Genomic DNA, 23,351 nt, shown 5'->3' with positions numbered 1-23,351 from the left:
CTCAGATGAAATCTGGAAAGAAGCTTTCTGAGAAACTTCTTAGTGTTCTCTGAATTCATCCCAGAGAGTTTCATCGGTATTTCTTGGATCTCTTTGCTAGCCTAATTTCTGTGGAATCTGAGAACAGATATTTCGGATCCCTTTGAAGACTTTAGGGCCAAAGGAAATATCCTCCGATAACAAAGAGAAAGAAGCTTTCTGAGAAACTTCTTTGTGTTCTGTGAAATCATCTCACAGAGTTACAGCTTTCCCCTCAAGAAGCCTTTCGCTAAGACAGTTCTTGTGGAATTGGCAAAGTGATATTTGGAAGCCCATAGTGGACTATGGTGAAAAAGGAAATATCCTCAGGTGAAATCTGGAAAGAAGCTTTCTGAGATACTGCTTAGTGTTCTGTCAATTCATCTCACAGAGTTACATCTGTATTTTGTGAATCTCTTTGTTAGCCTTATTTCTGTGGAATCTGAAACAGATATTTCAAGACTCTTTGAAGACTATAGGGCCAAAGGAAATATCCTCCGATAACAAAGAGAAAGAAGCTTTCTGAGAAACTTCTTTGTGTTCTGTGAAATCATCTCACAGAGTTACAGCTTTCCCCTCAAGAAGCCTTTCGCTAAGACAGTTCTTGTGGCATTGGCAAAGTGATATTTGGAAGCCCATAGAGAGCTATGGTGAAAAAGGAAATATCCTCAGATGAAATCTGGAAAGAAGCTTTTTGAAAAACTGCTTAGTGTTCTGTTAATTCATCTCACAGAGTTATATCTGTTTTTCGTGGATCTCTTTGCTAGCCTTATTTCTGTGGAATCTGAGAACAGATATTTCGGATCCCTTTGAAGACAATAGGGCCAAAGGAAATATCCTCCCATAACAAAGAGAAAGAAGCTTTCTGAGAAACTTCTTTGTGTTCTGTGAAATCATCTCACAGAGTTACAACATTCCCCTCAAGAAGCCTTTCGCTAAGACAGTTCTGGTGGAATTCGCAAAGTGATACTTGGAAGCCCATAGAGGGCTATGGTGAAAAAGGAAATATCCTCAGATGAAATCTGGAAAGAAGCTTTCTGAGATACTGCTTAGTGTTCTGTCAATTCATCTCACAGAGTTACATCTGTATTTCGTGGATCTCTTTGCTAGCCTTATTTCTGTGGAATCTGAGAACAGATATTTCGGATCCCTTTGAAGACAATAGGGCCAAAGGAAATATCCTCCCATAACAAAGAGAAAGAAGCTTTTTGAGGAACTTCTTTGTGTTCTTTGAAATCATCTCACAGAGTTACAGCTTTCCCCTCAAGAAGCCTTTCGCTAAGACAGTTCTTGTGGAATTGGCAAAGTGATATTTGGAAGCCCATAGTGGGCTATGCTGAAAAAGGAAATATCCTCAGATGAAATCTGGAAAGAAGCTTTCTGATAAACTGCTTAGTGTTCTGTGAGTTCATCTCACAGAGTTACATCTGTATTTCGTGGATCTCTTTGCTAGCCTTATTTCTGTGGAATCTGAGAACAGATATTTCGGATCCCTTTGAAGACTATAGGGCCAAAGGAAATATCCTCCGATAACAAAGAGAAAGAAGCTTTCTGAGAAACTTCTTTGTGTTCTGTGAAATCATCTCACAGAGTAACAGCTTTCCCCTCAAGAAGCCTTTCGCTAAGACAGTTCTTGTGTAATTGGCAAAGTGATATTTGGAAGCGCGTAGAGGGCTCTGGTGAAAAAAGAAATATCCTCCGATGAAATCTGGAAAGAAGCTTTCTGAGAAACTGCTTAGTGTTCTGTTAATTCATCTCACAGAGTTACATCTGTATTTCGTGGATCTCTTTGCTAGCCTTATCTCTGTGGAATCTGAGAACAGATATTTCGGATCCCTTTGAAGACTATAGGGACAAAGGCAATATCCTCCGACAACAAAGAGAAAGAAGCTTTCTGAGAAACTTCTTTGTGTTCTGTGAAATCATCTCACAGAGTTACAGCTTTCCCCTCAAGAAGCCTTTCGTTAAGACAGTTCTTGTGGAATTGGCAAAGTGATATTTGGAAGCCCTTAGAGGGCTATGGTGAAAAAGGAAATATCCTCAGATGAAATCTGGAAAGAAGCTTTCTGAGAAACTGCTTTGTGTTCTGTTAATTCATCTCACAGAGTTACATCTGTATTTCGTGGATCTCTTTGCTAGCCTTATTTCTGTGGAATCTGAGAACAGTTATTTCTGATCCCTTTGAAGACTATAGGGCCAAAGGAAATATCCTCCGATAACAAAGAGAAAGAAGCTTTCCTAGAAACTTTTTGTGTTCTGTGAAATCGTCTCACAGACTTACAGCTTTCCTCTCAAGAAGCCTTTCGCTAAGACAGTTCTTGTGGAATTGGCAAAGTGATATTTGGAAGTCCATAGACGGCTATGGTGAAAAACGAAACATCCTAGATGAAATCTGGAAAGAAGCTCTCTGAGAAACTGCTTAGTGTTCTGTTAATTCATCTCACAGAGTTATATCTGTATTTCGTGGATCTCTTTGCTAGCCTTATTTCTGTGGAATCTGAGAACAGACATTTCGGATCCCTTTGAAGACTATAGGGCCAAAGGAAATAATCTCCGATAACAAAGAGAAAGAAGCTTTCTGAGAAACTTCTTTGTTTTCTGAGAAATCATCTCACAGAGTTACAGCTTTCCCCTCAAGAAGCCTTTCGCTAAGACAGTTCTGGTGGAATTCACAAAGTGATACTTGGAAGCGCATAGAGGGCTATGGTGAAAAAGGAAATATCCTCAGATGAAATCTGGAAAGATGCTTACTGAGATACTGCTTAGTGTTCTGTCAATTCATCTCACAGAGTTACATCTGTATTTCGTGGATCTCTTTGCTAGCCTTATTTCTGTGGAATCTGAGAACAGATATTTCGGATCCCTTTGAAGACAATAGGGCCAAAGGAAATATCCTCCCATAACAAAGAGAAAGAAGCTTTCTGAGAAACTTCTTTGTGTTCTGTGAAATCATCTCACCGAGTAACAGCTTTCCCCTCAAGAAGCCTTTCGCTAAGACAGTTCTTGTGTAATTGGCAAAGTGATATTTGGAAGCGCATAGAAGGCATGGTGAAAAAAGTAATATCCTCCGATTAAATCTGGAAAGAAGCTTTCTGAGAAACTGCTTAGTGTTCTATTAATTCATCTCACAGAGTTACATCTGTATTTCGTGGATCTCTTTGCTAGCCTTATTTCTGTGGAATCTGAGAACAGATATTTCAAGACTCTTTGAAGACTATAGGGGCAAATGAAATATCCTCCGATAAAAAAGAGAAAGAGGCTTTCTGAGAAACTTCTTTGTGTCTGTGAAATCATCTCACAGAGTTACAGCTTTCCCCTCAAGAAGCCTTTCGCCAAGACAGTTTTTGTGGTACTGGCAAAGTGATATTTGGAAGCCCATAGAGGGCTATAGTGAAATAGGAAATATCCTCAGATGAAATCTGGAAAGAAGCTTTCTGAGAAACTGCTTAGTGTTCTGTTAATTCATCTCACAGAGTTACATCTGTATTTCGTGGATCTCTTTGCTAGCCTTATTTCTGTGGAATCTGAGAACAGATATTTCGGATCCCTTTGAAGACTATAGGGCCAAAGGAAATATCCTCCGATAACAAAGAGAAAGAAGCTTTCTGAGAAACTTCTTTGTTTTCTGTGAAGTCATCTCACAGATTTACAGCTTTCCCCTCAAGAAGCCTTTCGCTAAGACAGTTCTGGTGGAATTCGCAAAGTGATACTTGGAAGCCCATAGTGGGCTATGGTGAAAAAGGAAATATCCTCAGATGAAATCTGGAAAGAAGCTTTCTGAGATACTGCTTAGTGTTCTGTCAATTCATCTCACAGAGTTACATCTGTATTTCGTGGATCTCTTTGCTAGCCTTATTTCTGTGGAATCTGAGAACAGATATTTCGGATCCCTTTGAAGACAATAGGGCCGAAGGAAATATCCTCCCATAACACAGAGAAAGAAGCTTTCTGAGGAACTTCTTTGTGTTCTTTGAAATCATCTCACAGAGTTACAGCTTTCCCCTCAAGAAGCCTTTCGCTAAGACAGTTCTTGTAGAATTGGCAAAGTGATATTTGGAAGCCCATAGTGGGCTATGCTGAAAAAGGAAATATCCTCAGATGAAATCTGGATTGAAGCTTTCTGATAAACTGCTTAGTGTTCTGTGAGTTCATCTCACAGAGTTACATCTGTATTTCGTGGATCTCTTTGCTAGCCTTATTTCTGTGGAATCTGAGAGCAGATATTTCGGATCCCTTTGAAGACTATAGGGCCAAAGGAAATATCCTCCGATAACAAAGAGAAAGAAGCTTTCTGAGAAACTTCTTTTTGTTCTGTGAAATCATCTCACAGAGTAACAGCTTTCCCCTCAAGAAGCCTTTCGCTAAGACAGTTCTTGTGTTATTGGCAAAGTGATATTTGGAAGCACATAGAGGGCTATGGTGAAAAAGGAAATATCCTCCGATGAAATCTGGAAAGAAACTTTCTGAGAATCTTCTTTGTATTCTTTTAATTCATCTCACAGAGTTACATCTGTATTTCGTGGATCTCTTTGCTAGCCTTATTTCTGTGGAATCTGAGAACAGTTATTTCTGATCCCTTTGAAGATATAGGGACAAAGGAAATATACTCCGATAACAATGAGAAAGAAACTTTCTGAGAAACTTTTTGTGTTCTGTGAAATCGTCTCACAGACTTACAGCTTTCCCCTCAAGAAGCCTTTCGCTAAGACAGTTCTTGTGGAATTGGCAAAGTGATATTTGGAAGTCCATAGACGGCTATGGTGAAAAACGAAATATCCTCAGATGAAATCTGGAAAGAAGCTTTCTGAGAAACTGCTTAGTGTTCTGTTAATTCATCTCACAGAGTTATATCTGTATTTCGTGGATCTCTTTGCTAGCCTTATTTCTGTGGAATCTGAGAACAGACATTTCGGATCCCTTTGAAGACTATAGGGCCAAAGGAAATAATCTCTGATAACAAAGAGAAAGAAACTTTCTGAGAAACTTTTTTGTTTTCTGTGAAATCATCTCACAGAGTTACAGCTTTCCCCTCAAGAAGCCTTTCGCTAAGACAGTTCTTGTGGAATTGGCAAACTGATTTTTGGAAGCCCATAGAGGGCTATGGTGAAAAAGGAAATATCCTCAGATGAAATCTGGAAAGAAGCTTTCTGAGATACTGCTTAGTGTTCTGTCAATTCATCACACAGAGTTACATCTGTATTTCATGGATCTCTTTGCTAGCCTTATTTCTGTGGAATCTGACAACAGATATTTCGGATCCCTTTGAAGACTATAGGGGAAAAGGAAATAATCTCCGAAAACAAAGCGAAAGAAGCTTTCTTAGAAACTTCTTTGTGTTCTTTGAAATCATCTCACAGAGATACAGCTTTCCCCTCAAGAAGCCTTTCGCTAAGACAGTTCTTGTGGAATTGGCAAAGTGATATTTGGAAGCCCCTAGAGGGCTACGGTGAAAAATTAAATATCCTCAGATGAAATCTGGAAAGAAGCTTTCTGAGAAACTGCTTAGTGTTCCGTTAATTCATCTCACAGAGTTACATCTGTATGTCGTGGATCTCTTTGCTAGTCTTATTTCTGTGGAATCTGAGAACAGATATTTCGGATCCCTTAGAAGACTATAGGGCCAAAGGACATATCCTCCGATAACAAAGAGAAAGAAGCTTTCTGAGAAACTTCTTTGTGTTCTGTGAAATCATCTCACAGAGTTACAGCTTTCCCCTCAAGAAGCCTTCCGCTAAGACAGTTCTTGTGGAATTGGCAAAGTGATATTTGGAAGCCCATAGAGGGCTATGGTGAAAAAGGAAATATCCTCAGATGAAATCTGGAAAGAAGCTTTCAGAGAAACTGCTTAGTGTTCTGTTAATTCATCTCACAGAGTTACATCTGTATTTCGTGGATCTCTTTGCTAGCCTTATTTCTGTGGAATCTGTGAACAGATATTTCGGATCCCTTTGAAGACTATAGGTCCAAATTAAATAATCTCCGATAACAAAGAGAAAGAAGCGAGCAAGATGGCCGAATAGGAGCAGCTCCAGTCTCCAACTCCCAGCGCGAGCGACACAGAAGACCGGTGATTTCTGCATTTTCAACTGAGGTACTGGGTTCATCTCACTGGGGAGTTCCGGGCGATCGGTGCTGGTCAGCTGCTGCAGCCCGACCAGCGAGAGCTGAAGCAGGGCGAGGCATTGCCTCACCTGGGAAGCGCAAGGGGGAAGGGAGTTCCTTTTCCTAGCCAGGGGAACTGAGACACACAACACCTGGAAAATCGGGTAACTCCCACCCCAATACTGCGCTTTAAGCAAACAGGCACACCAGGAGATCATATCCCACACCTGGCCAGGAGGGTCCCACATCCACGGAGACTCCCTCATTGCTAGCGCAGCAGTCTGTGATCTACCGGCAAGGCAGCAGTGAGGCTGGGGGAGGGGCGCCCGCCATTGCTGAGGCTTAAGTAGGTAAACAAAACTGCTGGGAAGCTCGAACTGGGTGGAGCTCACAGCAGCTCAAGGAAACCTGCCTGTCTCTGTAGACTCCACCTCTGGGGACCGGGCACAGTAAACTAAACAAACGCAGCAGACACCTCTGCAGACGCAAACGACTCTGACAGCTTTGAAGAGAGCAGTGGATCTCCCAACACGGAGGTAGAGATCTGAGAAGGGACAGACTCCCTGCTCAAGTGGGTCCCTGACCCCTGAGTAGCCTAACTGGGAGACATCCCCCACTAGGGGCAGTCTGACACCCCACACCTCACAGGGAGGAGTACTCCCCTGAGAGGAAGCTTCCAAAGCAAGAATCAGACAGGTACACTCGCTGTTCAGAAATATTCTATCTTCTGCAGCCTCTGCTGCTGATACCCAGGCAAACAGGGTCTGGAGTGGACCTCAAGCAATCTCCAACAGACCTACAGCTGAGGGTCCTGACTGTTAGAAGGAAAACTATCAAACAGGAAGGACACCTACACCAAAACCCCATCAGTACATCACCATCATCAAAGACCAGAGGCAGATAAAACCACAAAGATGGGGAAAAAGCAGGGCAGAAAAGCTGGAAATTCAAAAAATAAGAGCGCATCTCCCCCGGCAAAGGAGCGCAGCTCATCGCCAGCAACAGATCAAAGCTGGACGGAGAATGACTTTGACGAGATGAGAGAAGAAGGCTTCAGTCCATCAAATTTCTCAGAGCTAAAGGAGGAATTACGTACCCAGCGCAAAGAAACTAAAAATCTTGAAAAAAAAGTGGAAGAATTGATGGCTAGAGTAATTAATGCAGAGAAGGTTCTAAACGAAATGAAAGAGATGAAAACCATGACACGAGAAATACGTGACAAATTCACAAGCTTCAGTAACCGACTCGATCAACTGGAAGAAAGAGTATCAGCGATGGAGGATCAAATGAATGAAATGAAGCGAGAAGAGAAACCAAAAGAAAAAAGAAGAAAAAGAAATGAACAAAGCCTGCAAGAAGTATGGGATTATGTAAAAAGACCAAATCTGCGTCTGATTGGGGTGCCTGAAAGTGAGGGGGAAAATGGAACCAAGTTGGAAAACACTCTTCAGGATATCATCCAGGAGAACTTCCCCAACCTAGTAGGGCAGGCCAACATTCAAATCCAGGAAATACAGAGAACGCCACAAAGATACTCCTCGAGAAGAGCAACTCCAAGACACATAATTGCCAGATTCACCAAAGTTGAAATGAAGGAAAAAATCTTAAGGGCAGCCAGAGAGAAAGGTCGGGTTACCCACAAAGGGAAGCCCATCAGACTAACAGCAGATCTCTCAGCAGAAACTCTCCAAGCCAGAAGAGAGTGGGGGCCAATATTCAACATTCTTAAAGAAAAGAATTTTAAACCCAGAATTTCATATCCAGCCAAACTAAGTTTCATAAGTGAAGGAGAAATAAAATCCTTTACAGATAAGCAAATGCTTAGAGATTTTGTCACCACTAGGCCTGCCTTACAAGAGACCCTGAAGGAAGCACTAAACATGGAAAGGAACAACCGGTACCAGCCATTGCAAAAACATGCCAAAATGTAAAGACCATCGAGGCTAGGAAGAAACTGCATCAACTAACGAGCAAAATAACCAGTTAATATCATAATGGTAGGATCAAGTTCACACATAACAATATTAACCTTAAATGTAAATGGACTAAATGCTCCAATTAAAAGACACAGACTGGCAAACTGGATAAAGAGTCAAGACCCATCAGTCTGCTGTATTCAGGAGACCCATCTCACACGCAGAGACATACATAGGCTCAAAATAAACGGATGGAGGAAGATTTACCAAGCAAATGGAGAACAAAAAAAAGCGGGGTTGCAATACTAGTATCTGATAAAACAGACTTTAAACCATCAAAGATCAAAAGACACAAAGAAGGCCATTACATAATGGTAAAGGGATCAATTCAACAGGAAGAGCTAACTATCCTAAATATATATGCACCCAATACAGGAGCACCCAGATTCATAAAGCAAGTCCTTAGAGACTTACAAAGAGACTTAGACTCCCATACAATAATAATGGGAGACTTCAACACTCCACTGTCAACATTAGACAGATCAACGAGACAGAAAGTTAACAAGGATATCCAGGAATTGAACTCATCTCTGCAGCAAGCAGACCTAATAGACATCTATAGAACTCTCCACCCCAAATCAAGCACCACATCATACTTACTCCAAAATTGACCACGTAATTGCAAGTAAAGCACTCCTCAGCAAATGTACAAGAACAGAAATTATAACAAACTGTCTCTCAGACAACAGTGCAATCAAACTAGAACTCAGGACTAAGAAACTCAATCAAAACCGCTCAACTACGTGGAAACTGAACAACCTGCTCCTGAATGACTACTGGGTCCATAACGAAATGAAGGCAGAAATAAAGATGTTCTTTGAAACCAATGAGAACAAAGATACAACATACCAGAATCTCTGGGACACATTTAAAGCAGTGTGTAGAGGGAAATTTATAACACTAAATGCCCACAAGAGAAAGCAGGAAAGATCTAAAATTGACACTCTAATATCGCAATTAAAAGAACTAGAGAAGCAAGAACAAACACATTCGAAAGCTAGCAGAAGGCAAGAAATAACTAAGATCAGAGCAGAACTGAAGGAGATAGAGACACAAAAAACCCTCCAAAAAATCAATGAATCCAGGAGTTGGTTTTTTGAAAAGATCAACAAAATTGACAGACCACTAGCAAGACTAATAAAGAAGAAAAGAGAGAAGAATCAAATAGACGCAATTAAAATGATAAAGGGGATATCACCACCGACCCCACAGAAATACAAACTACCATCAGAGAATACTATAAACACCTCTACGCAAATAAACTGGAAAATCTAGAAGAAATGGATAATTTCCTGGACACTTACACTCTTCCAAGACTAAACCAGGAAGAAGTTGAATCCCTGAATAGACCAATAGCAGGCTCTGAAATTGAGGCAACAATTAATAGCCTACCAACCAAAAAAAGTCCAGGACCAGATGGATTCACAGCTGAATTCTACCAGAGGTACAAGGAGGAGTTGGTACCATTCCTTCTGAAACTATTCCAATCAATAGAAAAAGAGGGAATCCTCCCTAACTCATTTTATGAGGCCAACATCATCCTGATACCAAAGCCTGGCAGAGACACAACAAAAAAAGAGAATTTTAGACCAATATCCCTGATGAACATCGATGCAAAAATCCTCAATAAAATACTGGCAAACCGGATTCAGCAACACATCAAAAAGCTTATCCACCATGATCAAGTGGGCTTCATCCCTGGGATGCAAGGCTGGTTCAACATTCGCAAATCAATAAACATAATCCAGCATATAAACAGAACCAAAGACAAGAACCACATGATTATCTCAATAGATGCAGAAAAGGCTTTTGACAAAATTCAACAGCCCTTCATGCTAAAAACGCTCAATAAATTCGGTACTGATGGAACGTACCTCAAAATAATAAGAGCTATTTATGACAAACCCACAGCCAATATCATACTGAATGGGCAAAAACTGGAAAAATTCCCTTTGAAAACTGGCACAAGACAGGGATGCCCTCTCTCACCACTCCTATTCAACATAGTGTTGGAAGTTCTGGCTAGGGCAATTAGGCAAGAGAAAGAAATCAAGGGTATTCAGTTAGGAAAAGAAGAAGTCAAATTGTCCCTGTTTGCAGATGACATGATTGTATATTTAGAAAACCCCATCATCTCAGCCCAAAATCTCCGTAAGCTGATAAGCAACTTCAGCAAAGTCTCAGGATACAAAATTAATGTGCAAAAATCACAAGCATTCTTATACACCAGTAACAGACAAACAGAGAGCCAAATCATGAATGAACTTCCATTCACAATTGCTTCAAAGAGAATCAAATACCTAGGAATCCAACTGACAAGGGATGTAAAGGACCTCTTCAAGGAGAACTACAAACCACTGCTCAGTGAAATAAAAGAGGACACAAACAAATGGAAGAACATACCATGCTGATGGCGAGGAAGAATCAATATCGTGAAAAGGGCCATACTGCCCAAGGTTATTTATAGATTCAATGCCATCCCCATCAAGCTACCAATGAGTTTCTTCACAGAATTGGAAAAAACTGCTTTAAAGTTCATATGGAACCAAAAAAGAGCCCGCATCTCCAAGACAATCCTAAGTCAAAAGAACAAAGCTGGAGGCATCACGCTACCTGACTTCAAACTATACTACAAGGCTACAGTAACCAAAACAGCATGGTACTGGTACCAAAACAGAGATATAGACCAATGGAACAGAACAGAGTCCTCAGAAATAATACCACACATCTACAGCCATTTGACCTTTGACAAACCTGAGAGAAACAAGAAATGGGGAAAGGATTCCCTATTTAATAAATGGTGCTGGGAAAATTGGCTAGCCATAAGTAGAAAGCTGAAACTGGATCCTTTCCTTACTCCTTATACGAAAATTAATTCAAGATGGATTAGAGACTTAAATGTTAGACCTAATACCATAAAAATCCTAGAGGAAAACCTAGGTAATACCATTCAGGACATAGGCATGGGCAAAGACTTCATGTCTAAAACACCAAAAGCAACGGCAGCAAAAGCCAAAATTGACAAATGGGATCTCATTAAACTAAAGAGCTTCTGCACAGCAAAAGAAACTACCATCAGAGTGAACAGGCAACCTACAGAATGGGAGAAAATTTTTGCAATCTACTCATCTGACAAAGGGCTAATATCCAGAACCTACAAAGAACTCAAACAAATTTACAAGAAAAAAACAAACAACCCCATCAAAAAGTGGGCAAAGGATATGAACAGACATTTCTCAAAAGAAGACATTCATACAGCCAACAGACACATGAAAAAATGCTCATCATCACTGGCCATCAGAGAAATGCAAATCAAAACCACAATGAGATACCATCTCACACCAGTTAGAATGGCAATCATTAAAAAGTCAGGAAACAACAGGTGCTGGAGAGGATGTGGAGAAATAGGAACACTTTTACACTGTTGGTGGGATTGTAAACTAGTTCAACCATTATGGAAAACAGTATGGCGATTCCTCAAGGATCTAGAACTAGATGTACCATATGACCCAGCCATCCCATTACTGGGTATATACCCAAAGGATTATAAATTATGCTGCTATAAAGACACATGCACACGTATGTTTATTGCGGCACTATTCACAATAGCAAAGACGTGGAATCAACCCAAATGTCCATCAGTGACAGATTGGATTAAGAAAATGTGGCACATATACACCATGGAATACTATGCAGCCATAAAAAAGGATGAGTTTGAGTCCTTTGTAGGGACTTGGATGCAGCTGGAATCCATCATTCTTAACAAACTATCACAAGAACAGAAAACCAAACACCGCATGTTCTCACTCATAGGTGGGAACTGAACAATGAGATCACTCGGACTCAGGAAGGGGAACATCACACACCGGGGCCTATCATGGGGAGGGGGGAGGGGGGAGGGATTGCATTGGGAGTTATAACTGATGTAAATGACGAGTTGATGGGTGCAGCACAGCAACATGGCACAAGTTTACATATGTAACAAACCTCCACGTTATGCACATGTACCCTACAACTTAAAGTATAATAATAATAAATAAATTTAAAAAAATAAAAAAATAAAAAAAATAAAAATAAAAAAATAGCTTTGAGAAAAAAAACAAAAAAAAAACAAAAAAAACAAAACAAAACAAACAAACAAAAAAAAAACAAAGAGAAAGAAGATTTCTGAGAAACTTCTTTGTGTTCTGTGAAATCATCTCACAGAGTTACAGCTTTCCCTTCAAGAAGCCTTTCGCTAAGACAGTTCTTGTGGAATTGGCAAAGTGATATTTGGAAGCCCATAGAGGGCTACGGTGAAAAAGGAAATATCACCCGATGAAATCTGGAAAGAAGCTTTCTGAGAAACTGCTTAGTGTTCTGTTAATTCATCTCACAGAGTTACATCTGTATTTCGTGGATCTCTTTGCTAGCCTTATTTCTGTGGAATCTGAGAACAGATATTTTGGATCCCTTTGAAGACTATAGGGCCAAATTAAATAATCTCAGATAACAAAGAGAAAGAAGCTTTCTGAGAAACTTCTTTGTAATCTGTGAAATCATCTCGAGAGTTACAGCTTTCCCCTCAAGAAGCCTTTCGCTAAGACAGTTCTTGTGGAATTGGCAAAGTGATATTTGGAAGCCCATAGAGGGCTACGGTGAAAAATTAAATATCCTCAGATGAAATCTGGAAAGAAGCTTTCTGAGAAACTGCTTAATGTTCCGTTAATACATCTCACAGAGTTACATCTGTATTTCATGGATCTCTTTGCTAGTCTTATTCCTGTGGAATCTGAGAACAGATATTTCGGATCCCTTAGAAGACTATAGGGCCAAAGGACATATCCTCCGATAACAAAGAGAAAGAAGCTCTCTAAGAAACTTCTTTGTGTTCTGTGAAATCATCTCACAGAGTAACAGCTTTCCCCTCAAGAAGCCTTTCTCTAAGACAGTTCTTGTGGAATTGGCAAAGTGATATTTGGAAGCGCATAGAGGGCTGTGGTGAAAAAGGAAAAATCCCCAGATGAAATCTGGAAAGAAGCTTTCTGAGAAACTGCTAAGTGTTCTGTTCATTCATCTCACCGAGTTACATCTGTATTTCGTGGATCTCTTTGCTAGCCTTATTTCTGTGGAATCTGAGAACAGATATTTCGGATCCCTAGAAGTCTATAGGGCCAAAGGAAATATCCTCCAATAACAAAGAGAAAGAAGCTTTCTGAGAAACTTCTTTGTATTCTGTGAAATCATCTCACAGAGTTACAGCTTTCCCCTCAAGAAGCCTTTCGCTAAGACAGTTCTTGTGGAATTGGCAAAGTGATATTTGGAAGCGCATAGAGGGCTATGGTGAAAAAGGAAATATCCTCAGATGAAATATGGAAAGAAGCTTTCTGAGAAACTGCTTAGTGTTCTGTGAATTCATCTCATAGAGTTACATCTGTATTTCGTGGATCTCTTTGCTAGCCTTATTTCTGTGGAATCTGAGAACAGATATTTCGGATCCCTTTGAAGACTGTAGGGCCAAATTAAATAATCTCCGGTAACAAAGAGAAATAAGCTTTCTGAGAAACTTCTTTGTGTTCTGTGAAATAATCTCACAGAGTTACAGCTTTCCCCTCAAGAAGCCTTTCACCAAGACAGTTTTTGTGGAATTGGCAAAGTGATATTTGGAAGCCCATAGAGGGCTATGGTGAAAAAGGAAATATCCTCAGATGAAATCTGGAAAGAAGCTTTCTGAGAAACTGCCTAGTGTTCTGTTAATTCATCTCACAGAGTAACATCTGTATTTCGTGGATCTCTTTGCTAGCCTTATTTCTGTGGAATCTGAGAACAGATAATTCGGATCCCTTAGAAGACTATAGGGCCAAAGGAATTATCCTCACAAAACAAAGAGAAAGAAGCTTTCTGAGAAACTTCTTTGTGTTCTGTGAAATCATCTCACAGAGTTACAGCTTTACCCTCAAGAAGCCTTTCGCCAAGACAGTTTTTGTGGTATTGGCAAAGTGATATTTGGAAGCCCATAGAGGGCTATGGTGAAAAAGGAAATATCCTCAGATGAAATCTGGAAAGAAGCTTTCTGAGAAACTGCTTAGTGTTCTGTTAATTCATCTCACAGAGTTACATCTGTATTTCGTGGATCTCTTTGCTAGCCTTATTTCTGTGGAATCTGAGAACAGATATTTCGGATCCCTTTGAAGACTATAGGGCCAAAGGAAATATCCTCCGATAACAAAGACAAAGAAGGTTTATGAGAAACTTCTTTGTGTTCTCTGAAATCATCTCACAGAGTTACAGCTTTCCCCTCAAGAAGCCTTTCGCCAAGACAGTTTTTGTGGTATTGGCAAAGTGATATTTGGAAGCCCTTAGAGGGCTATGGTGAAAAAGGAAATATCCTCAGATGAAATCTGGAAAGAAGCTTTCTGAGAAACTGCTTAGTGTTCTGTTAATTCATCTCACAGAGTTACATCTGTATTTCGTGGATCTCTTTGCTAGCTTTAATTCTGTGGAATCTGAGAACAGATATTTCGGATCCCTTTGAAGAATATAGGGCCAAAGGAAATATCCTCCGATAACAAAGAGAAAGAAGCTTTCTGAGAAACCTCTTTGTCTTCTGTGAAATCATCTCACCGAGTTACAGCTTTTCCCTCAAGAAGCCTTTGGCCGAAACAGTTTTTGTGGAAATCGCAAAGTGATATTTGGAAGCCCTTAGAGTGCTATGGTGAAAAAGGAAATATCCTCAGATGAAATCTGGAAAGAAGCTTTCTGAGAATCTGCTTAGTGTTCTGTTAGTTCATCTCACAGAGTTATATCTGTATTTCGTGGATATCTTTGCTAGCCTTATTTCTGTGGAATCTGAGAACAGACATTTTGGATCCCTTTGAAGACTATAGGGCCAAAGGAAATAATCTACGATAACAAAGAGAAAGAAGCTTTCTGAGAAACTTCTTTGTGTTCTGTGAAATCATCTCACAGAGTTACAGCTTTCCCCTCAAGAAGCCTTTCGTTAAGACAGTTCTTGTGGAATTGGCAAAGTGATATTTGGACGTCCATAGAGGGCTATGGTGAAAAATTAAATATCCTCAGATGAAATCTGGAAAGAAGCTTTCTGAGAAACTGCTTAGTGTTCCATAAATTCATCTCACAGAGTTACATCTGTATTTCGTGCATCTCTTTGATAGTCTTATTTCTGTGGAATCTGAGAACAGATAATTCGGATCCCTTAGAAGACAAGAGGGCCAAAGGACATATCCTCCGATAACAAAGACAAAGAAGCTTTCTGAAAAACTTCTTTGTGTTCTGTGAAATCATCTCACAGAGTTACAGCTTTCCCCTCAAGAAGCCTTTCGCTAAGACAGTTCTTGTGGAATGGGCAAAGTGATATTTGGAAGCCCATAGAGGACTATGGTGAGAAAGGAAATATCCTCTGATGAAATCTAGAAAGAAGCTTTGTGAGAAAATGCTTAGTGTTCTGTTAGTTCATCTCACAGAGTTACATCTGTATTTCTTGGATCTCTTTGCTACTCTTATTTCTGTGGAATCTGAGAACAGATATTTCGGATCCCTTAGAAGACTAAGGGCCAAAGGACATATCCTCCGATAACAAAGAGAAAGAGGCTTTCTGAGAAACCTCTTTGTCTTCTGTGAAATCATCTCACCGAGTTACAGCTTTCCCCTCAAGAAGCCTTTCGCCAAGACAGTTTTTGTGGAAATAGCAAAGTGATATTTGGAAGCCCATAGAGGGCTATGGTGAAAAAGGAAATATCCTCAGACGAAATCTGGAAAGAAGCTTTCTGAGAAACTGCTTAGTGTTCTGTTAATTCATCTCACAGAGTTACATCTGTATTTCGTGGATCTCTTTGCTAGCCTTATTTCTGTGGGATCTGAGAAAAGATATTTCGGATTCCTTTGAAGACTATAGGGCCAAAGGAAATATCCTCCGATAACAAAGAGAAAGAAGCTTTCTGAGAAACTTCTTTATGCTCTGTGAAATCATCTCACAGAGTACCAGCTTTCCCCTCAAGAAGCCTTTCGCTAAGACAGTTCTTGTGTAATTGGCAAAGTGATATTTCGAAGCGCATAGAGGGCAATGGTGAAAAAGGAAATATCCTCAGATGAAATCTGGAAAGAAGCTTTCTGAGAAACTGCTTAGTGTTCTGTTAATTCATCTCACAGAGTTACATCTGTATTTCTTGGATCTATTTGCTAGCCTTATTTCTGTGGAATCTGAGAACAGATATTTCGGATCCCTTTGAAGACTATAGGGCCAAAGGAAATATCCTCCGATAACAAAGAGAAAGAAGCTTTCTGAGAAACTTCCTTGTGTTCTGTGAAATCATCTCACAGAGTTACAGCTTTCCCCTCAAGAAGCCTTTCGCTAAGACAGTTCTTGTGTAATTGTCAAAGTGATATTTGGAAGCGCATAGAGGGCTATGGTCAAAAAGGAAATATCCTCAGATGAAATCTGGAAAGAAGCTTTCTGAGAAACTTCTTAGTGTTCTGTTAATTCATCTCACAGAGTTACATCTGTATTTCGTGGATCTCTTTGTTAGCCTTATTTCTGTGGAATCTGAGAACAGATATTTCGGATCCCTTTGAAGACTATAGGGCCAAAGGAAATATCCTCCGATAACAAAGAGAAAGAAGCTTTCTGAGAAACTTCTTTGTGTTCTGTGAAATCATCTCACTGAGTAACAGCTTTCCCCTCAAGAAGTCTTTCGCCAAGACAGTTTTTGTGGAATTGGCAAAGTGATATTTGGAAGCCCATCAGGGATATGGTGAGAAAGGAAATATCCTGAGATGAAATCTAGAAAGAAGCTTTCTGAGAAACTGCTTAGTGTTCTGTTAATTCATCTCACAGAGTTACATCTGTATGTCGTGGATCTCTTTGCTAGCCTTATTTCTGTGGAATCTGAGAACAGATATTTCGGATCCCTTAGAAGACAATAGGGCCAAAGGAAATATCCTAGGATAACAAAGAGAAAGAAGCTTTCTGGGAAACTTCTTTGTGTTCTGTGAAATCATCTCACAGAGTTACAGCTTTCCCCTCAAGAAGCCTTTCGTTAGAGAGTTCTTGTGGAATTGGCAAAGTGATATTTGGAAACCCATAGAGGGCTATGGTGAAAAAGGAGATATCCTCAGATGAAATCTGGAAAGAAGCTTTCTGAGAAACTTTTAGTGTTGTGTTAATTCATCTCACAGCGTACTTATGTATTTCGTGGATCTCTTTGCTAGCCTAATTTCTGTGGAATCTGAGAACAGATATTTTCGATCCCTTTGAAGACTATGGGGCCAAAGGAAATATCCTCCGATAACAAAGAGAAAGAAGCTTTCTGAGAAACTTCTTTGTGTTCTGTGAAATCACCTCATAGTGTTAGAGCTTTCCCCTCAAGAAGCCTTTCGCTAAGACAGTTCTTGTGGAATTGGCAAAGTGATATTTGGAAGCCCATAGAGGGCTATGGTGAAAAAAGAAATATCCCCAGATGAAATCTGGAAAGAAGCTTTCTGAGAAACTGCTTAGTGTTCTGTTAATTCATCTCACAGAGTTACATCAGCGTTTCGTGGATCCCCTTGCTAGCCTTATTTCTGTGGAATCTGAAAACAGATATTTCGGATCCCTTAGAAGACTATAGGGCCAAAGGAAATATCCTCCGATAACAAAGAGAAAGAAGCTTTCTGAGAAACTTCTTTGTGTTCTGTGAAATCATCTCACAGAGTTACAGCTTTCCCCTCAAGAAGCCTTTCGCTAAGACAGTTCTTGTGGAATTGGCAAAGTGACATTTGGACGTCCATAGAGGGCTATGGAGTAAAATTAAATATCCTCAGATGAAATCTGGAAAGAAGCTTTCTGAGAAACTGCTTATTGTTCAGTAAATTCATCTCACAGAGTTACATCTGTATTTCGTGGATGTCTTTGCTAGCCTTATTTTTGTGGAATCTGAGAACAGATATTTCGGATCCCTTTGAAGACTATGGGGCCAAATTAAATAATCTCCGATAACAAAGAGAAAGAAGCTTTCTGAGAAACTTCTTTGTGTTCTGTGAAACCATCTCACAGAGTTACAGCCTTCCCGTCAAGAAGCCTTTCGCTAAGACAGTTCTTGTGGAATTGGCAAAGTGATATTTTGAAGCGCATAGAGGGCTATGGTGAAAAAGGAAATATCCTCAGATGAAATCTAGAAAGAAGCTTTCTGAGAAACTGCTTAGTGTTCTGTTAATTCATCTCACAGAGTTAAATCTGTAGTTCGTGTATCTCTTAGCTAGCCTTATTTCTGTGGAATTTGAGAACAGATATTTCGGATCCCTTTGAAGACTATTGGGCCAAAGGAAATATCCTCCGATAACAAAGAGAAAGAAGCATTCTGAGAAACTTCTTTGTGTTCTGTGTAATCATATCACAGAGTTACAGCTTTCCCCTCAAGAAGTCTTTCGCTAAGATAGTTCTTGTGGAATTCGAAAAGTGATATTTGGAAGCCCCTTGAGGGCTATGGTGAAAAAGCAAATATCCAGAGATGAAATCTGGAAAGAAGCTTTCTGAGAAACTGCTTAGTGTTCTGTTAATTCATCTCACAGAGTTACATCTGTATTTCGTGGATCTCTTTGCTAGTCTTATTTCTGTGGAATCTGAGAACAGATATTTCTGATCCCTTTGAAGAATATAGGGCCAAAGGAAATATCCTCCGATAACAAAGAGAAAGAAGCTTTCTGAGAAACCTCTTTGTCTTCTGTGAAATCATCTCACCGAGTTACAGCTTTTCCCTCAAGAAGCCTTTGGCCGAAACAGTTTTTGTGGAAATCGCAAAGTGATATTTGGAAGCCCTTAGAGGGCTATGGTGAAAAAGGAAATATCCTCAGATGAAATCTGGAAAGAAGCTTTCTGAGAATCTGCTTAGTGTTCTGTTAGTTCATCTCACAGAGTTATATCTGTATTTCGTGGATATCTTTGCTAGCCTTATTTCTGTGGAATCTGAGAACAGACATTTTGGATCCCTTTGAAGACTATAGGGCCAAAGGAAATAATCTACGATAACAAAGAGAAAGAAGCTTTCTGAGAAACTTCTTTGTGTTCTGTGAAATCATCTCACAGAGTTACAGCTTTCCCCTCAAGAAGCCTTTCGTTAAGACAGTTCTTGTGGAATTGGCAAAGTGATATTTGGACGTCCATAGAGGGCTATGGTGAAAAATTAAATATCCTCAGATGAAATCTGGAAAGAAGCTTTCTGAGAAACTGCTTAGTGTTCCATAAATTCATCTCACAGAGTTACATCTGTATTTCGTGCATCTCTTTGATAGTCTTATTTCTGTGGAATCTGAGAACAGATAATTCGGATCCCTTAGAAGACAAGAGGGCCAAAGGACATATCCTCCGATAACAAAGACAAAGAAGCTTTCTGAAAAACTTCTTTGTGTTCTGTGAAATCATCTCACAGAGTTACAGCTTTCCCCTCAAGAAGCCTTTCGCTAAGACAGTTCTTGTGGAATTGGCAAAGTGATATTTGGAAGCCCATAGAGGACTATGGTGAGAAAGGAAATATCCTCTGATGAAATCTAGAAAGAAGCTTTGTGAGAAAATGCTTAGTGTTCTGTTAGTTCATCTCACAGAGTTACATCTGTATTTCTTGGATCTCTTTGCTACTCTTATTTCTGTGGAATCTGAGAACAGATATTTCGGATCCCTTAGAAGACTAAGGGCCAAAGGACATATCCTCCGATAACAAAGAGAAAGAGGCTTTCTGAGAAACCTCTTTGTCTTCTGTGAAATCATCTCACCGAGTTACAGCTTTCCCCTCAAGAAGCCTTTCGCCAAGACAGTTTTTGTGGAAATAGCAAAGTGATATTTGGAAGCCCATAGAGGGCTATGGTGAAAAAGGAAATATCCTCAGACGAAATCTGGAAAGAAGCTTTCTGAGAAACTGCTTAGTGTTCTGCTAATTCATCTCACAGAGTTACATCTGTATTTCGTGGATCTCTTTGCTAGCCTTATTTCTGTGGGATCTGAGAAAAGATATTTCGGATTCCTTTGAAGACTATAGGGCCAAAGGAAATATCCTCCGATAACAAAGAGAAAGAAGCTTTCTGAGAAACTTCTTTATGCTCTGTGAAATCATCTCACAGAGTACCAGCTTTCCCCTCAAGAAGCCTTTCGCTAAGACAGTTCTTGTGTAATTGGCAAAGTGATATTTCGAAGCGCATAGAGGGCAATGGTGAAAAAGGAAATATCCTCAGATGAAATCTGGAAAGAAGCTTTCTGAGAAACTGCTTAGTGTTCTGTTAATTCATCTCACAGAGTTACATCTGTATTTCTTGGATCTATTTGCTAGCCTTATTTCTGTGGAATCTGAGAACAGATATTTCGGATCCCTTTGAAGACTATAGGGCCAAAGGAAATATCCTCCGATAACAAAGAGAAAGAAGCTTTCTGAGAAACTTCCTTGTGTTCTGTGAAATCATCTCACAGAGTTACAGCTTTCCCCTCAAGAAGCCTTTCGCTAAGACAGTTCTTTTGTAATTGTCAAAGTGATATTTGGAAGCGCATAGAGGGCTATGGTCAAAAAGGAAATATCCTCAGATGAAATCTGGAAAGAAGCTTTCTGAGAAACTTCTTAGTGTTCTGTTAATTCATCTCACAGAGTTACATCTGTATTTCGTGGATCTCTTTGTTAGCCTTATTTCTGTGGAATCTGAGAACAGATATTTCGGATCCCTTTGAAGACTATAGGGCCAAAGGAAATATCCTCCGATAACAAAGAGAAAGAAGCTTTCTGAGAAACTTCTTTGTGTTCTGTGAAATCATCTCACTGAGTAACAGCTTTCCCCTCAAGAAGTCTTTCGCCAGGACAGTTTTTGTGGAATTGGCAAAGTGATATTTGGAAGCCCATCAGGGATATGGTGAGAAAGGAAATATCCTGAGATGAAATCTAGAAAGAAGCTTTCTGAGAAACTGCTTAGTGTTCTGTTAATTCATCTCACAGAGTTACATCTGTATGTCGTGGATCTCTTTGCTAGCCTTATTTCTGTGGAATCAGAGAACAGATATTTCGGATCCCTTAGAAGACAATAGGGCCAAAGGAAATATCCTAGGATAACAAAGAGAAAGAAGCTTTCTGGGAAACTTCTTTGTGTTCTGTGAAATCATCTCACAGAGTTACAGCTTTCCCCTCAAGAAGCCTTTCGTTAGAGAGTTCTTGTGGAATTGGCAAAGTGATATTTGGAAACCCATAGAGGGCTATGGTGAAAAAGGAGATATCCTCAGATGAAATCTGGAAAGAAGCTTTCTGAGAAACTTTTAGTGTTGTGTTAATTCATCTCACAGAGTACTTATGTATTTCGTGGATCTCTTTGCTAGCCTAATTTCTGTGGAATCTGAGAACAGATATTTTCGATCCCTTTGAAGACTATGGGGCCAAAGGAAATATCCTCCGATAACAAAGAGAAAGAAGCTTTCTGAGAAACTTCTTTGTGTTCTGTGAAATCACCTCATAGTGTTAGAGCTTTCCCCTCAAGAAGCCTTTCGCTAAGACAGTTCTTGTGGAATTGGCAAAGTGATATTTGGAAGCCCATAGAGGGCTATGGTGAAAAAAGAAATATCCCCAGATGAAATCTGGAAAGAAGCTTTCTGAGAAACTGCTTAGTGTTCTGTTAATTCATCTCACAGAGTTACATCAGCGTTTCGTGGATCCCCTTGCTAGCCTTATTTCTGTGGAATCTGAAAACAGATATTTCGGATCCCTTAGAAGACTATAGGGCCAAAGGAAATATCCTCCGATAACAAAGAGAAAGAAGCTTTCTGAGAAACTTCTTTGTGTTCTGTGAAATCATCTCACAGAGTTACAGCTTTCCCCTCAAGAAGCCTTTCGCTAAGACAGTTCTTGTGGAATTGGCAAAGTGACATTTGGACGTCCATAGAGGGCTATGGAGTAAAATTAAATATCCTCAGATGAAATCTGGAAAGAAGCTTTCTGAGAAACTGCTTATTGTTCAGTAAATTCATCTCACAGAGTTACATCTGTATTTCGTGGATGTCTTTGCTAGCCTTATTTTTGTGGAATCTGAGAACAGATATTTCGGATCCCTTTGAAGACTATGGGGCCAAATTAAATAATCTCCGATAACAAAGAGAAAGAAGCTTTCTGAGAAACTTCTTTGTGTTCTGTGAAACCATCTCACAGAGTTACAGCCTTCCCGTCAAGAAGCCTTTCGCTAAGACAGTTCTTGTGGAATTGGCAAAGTGATATTTTGAAGCGCATAGAGGGCTATGGTGAAAAAGGAAATATCCTCAGATGAAATCTAGAAAGAAGCTTTCTGAGAAACTGCTTAGTGTTCTGTTAATTCATCTCACAGAGTTAAATCTGTAGTTCGTGTATCTCTTAGCTAGCCTTATTTCTGTGGAATTTGAGAACAGATATTTCGGATCCCTTTGAAGACTATTGGGCCAAAGGAAATATCCTCCGATAACAAAGAGAAAGAAGCATTCTGAGAAACTTCTTTGTGTTCTGTGTAATCATATCACAGAGTTACAGCTTTCCCCTCAAGAAGTCTTTCGCTAAGATAGTTCTTGTGGAATTCGAAAAGTGATATTTGGAAGCCCCTTGAGGGCTATGGTGAAAAAGCAAATATCCAGAGATGAAATCTGGAAAGAAGCTTTCTGAGAAACTGCTTAGTGTTCTGTTAATTCATCTCACAGAGTTACATCTGTATTTCGTGGATCTCTTTGCTAGTCTTATTTCTGTGGAATCTGAGAACAGATATTTCTGATCCCTTTGAAGACTATAGGGCCAAAGGAAATATCCTCCGATACAAAGAGAAAGAAGCTTTCTTAGAAACTTCTTTGTGTTCTGTGAAATCATCTCACAGAGTTACAGCTTTCCCCTCAAGAAGCCTTTCGCTAAGAGAGTTCTTGTGGAATTGGCAAAGTGATATTTGGAAACCCATAGAGGGCTATGGTGAAAAAGGAGATATCCTCAGATGAAATCTGGAAAGAAGCTTTCTGAGAAACTTTTAGTGTTGTGTTAATTCATCTCACAGAGTACTTATGTATTTCGTGGATCTCTTTGCTAGCCTAATTTCTGTGGAATCTGAGAACAGATATTTTCGATCCCTTTGAAGACTATGGGGCCAAAGGAAATATCCTCCGATAACAAAGAGAAAGAAGCTTTCTGAGAAACTTCTTTGTGTTCTGTGAAATCACCTCATAGTGTTAGAGCTTTCCCCTCAAGAAGCCTTTCGCTAAGACAGTTCTTGTGGAATTGGCAAAGTGATATTTGGAAGCCCATAGAGGGCTAT

Source organism: Macaca fascicularis, chromosome 18, assembly GCF_037993035.2.
Source record: "Macaca fascicularis isolate 582-1 chromosome 18, T2T-MFA8v1.1".
NCBI classification, from domain to species: Eukaryota; Metazoa; Chordata; class Mammalia; order Primates; family Cercopithecidae; genus Macaca; species Macaca fascicularis.
The sequence above is the reverse complement of the archived record's forward strand: the minus strand, read 5'-3'. Positions refer to the sequence as shown.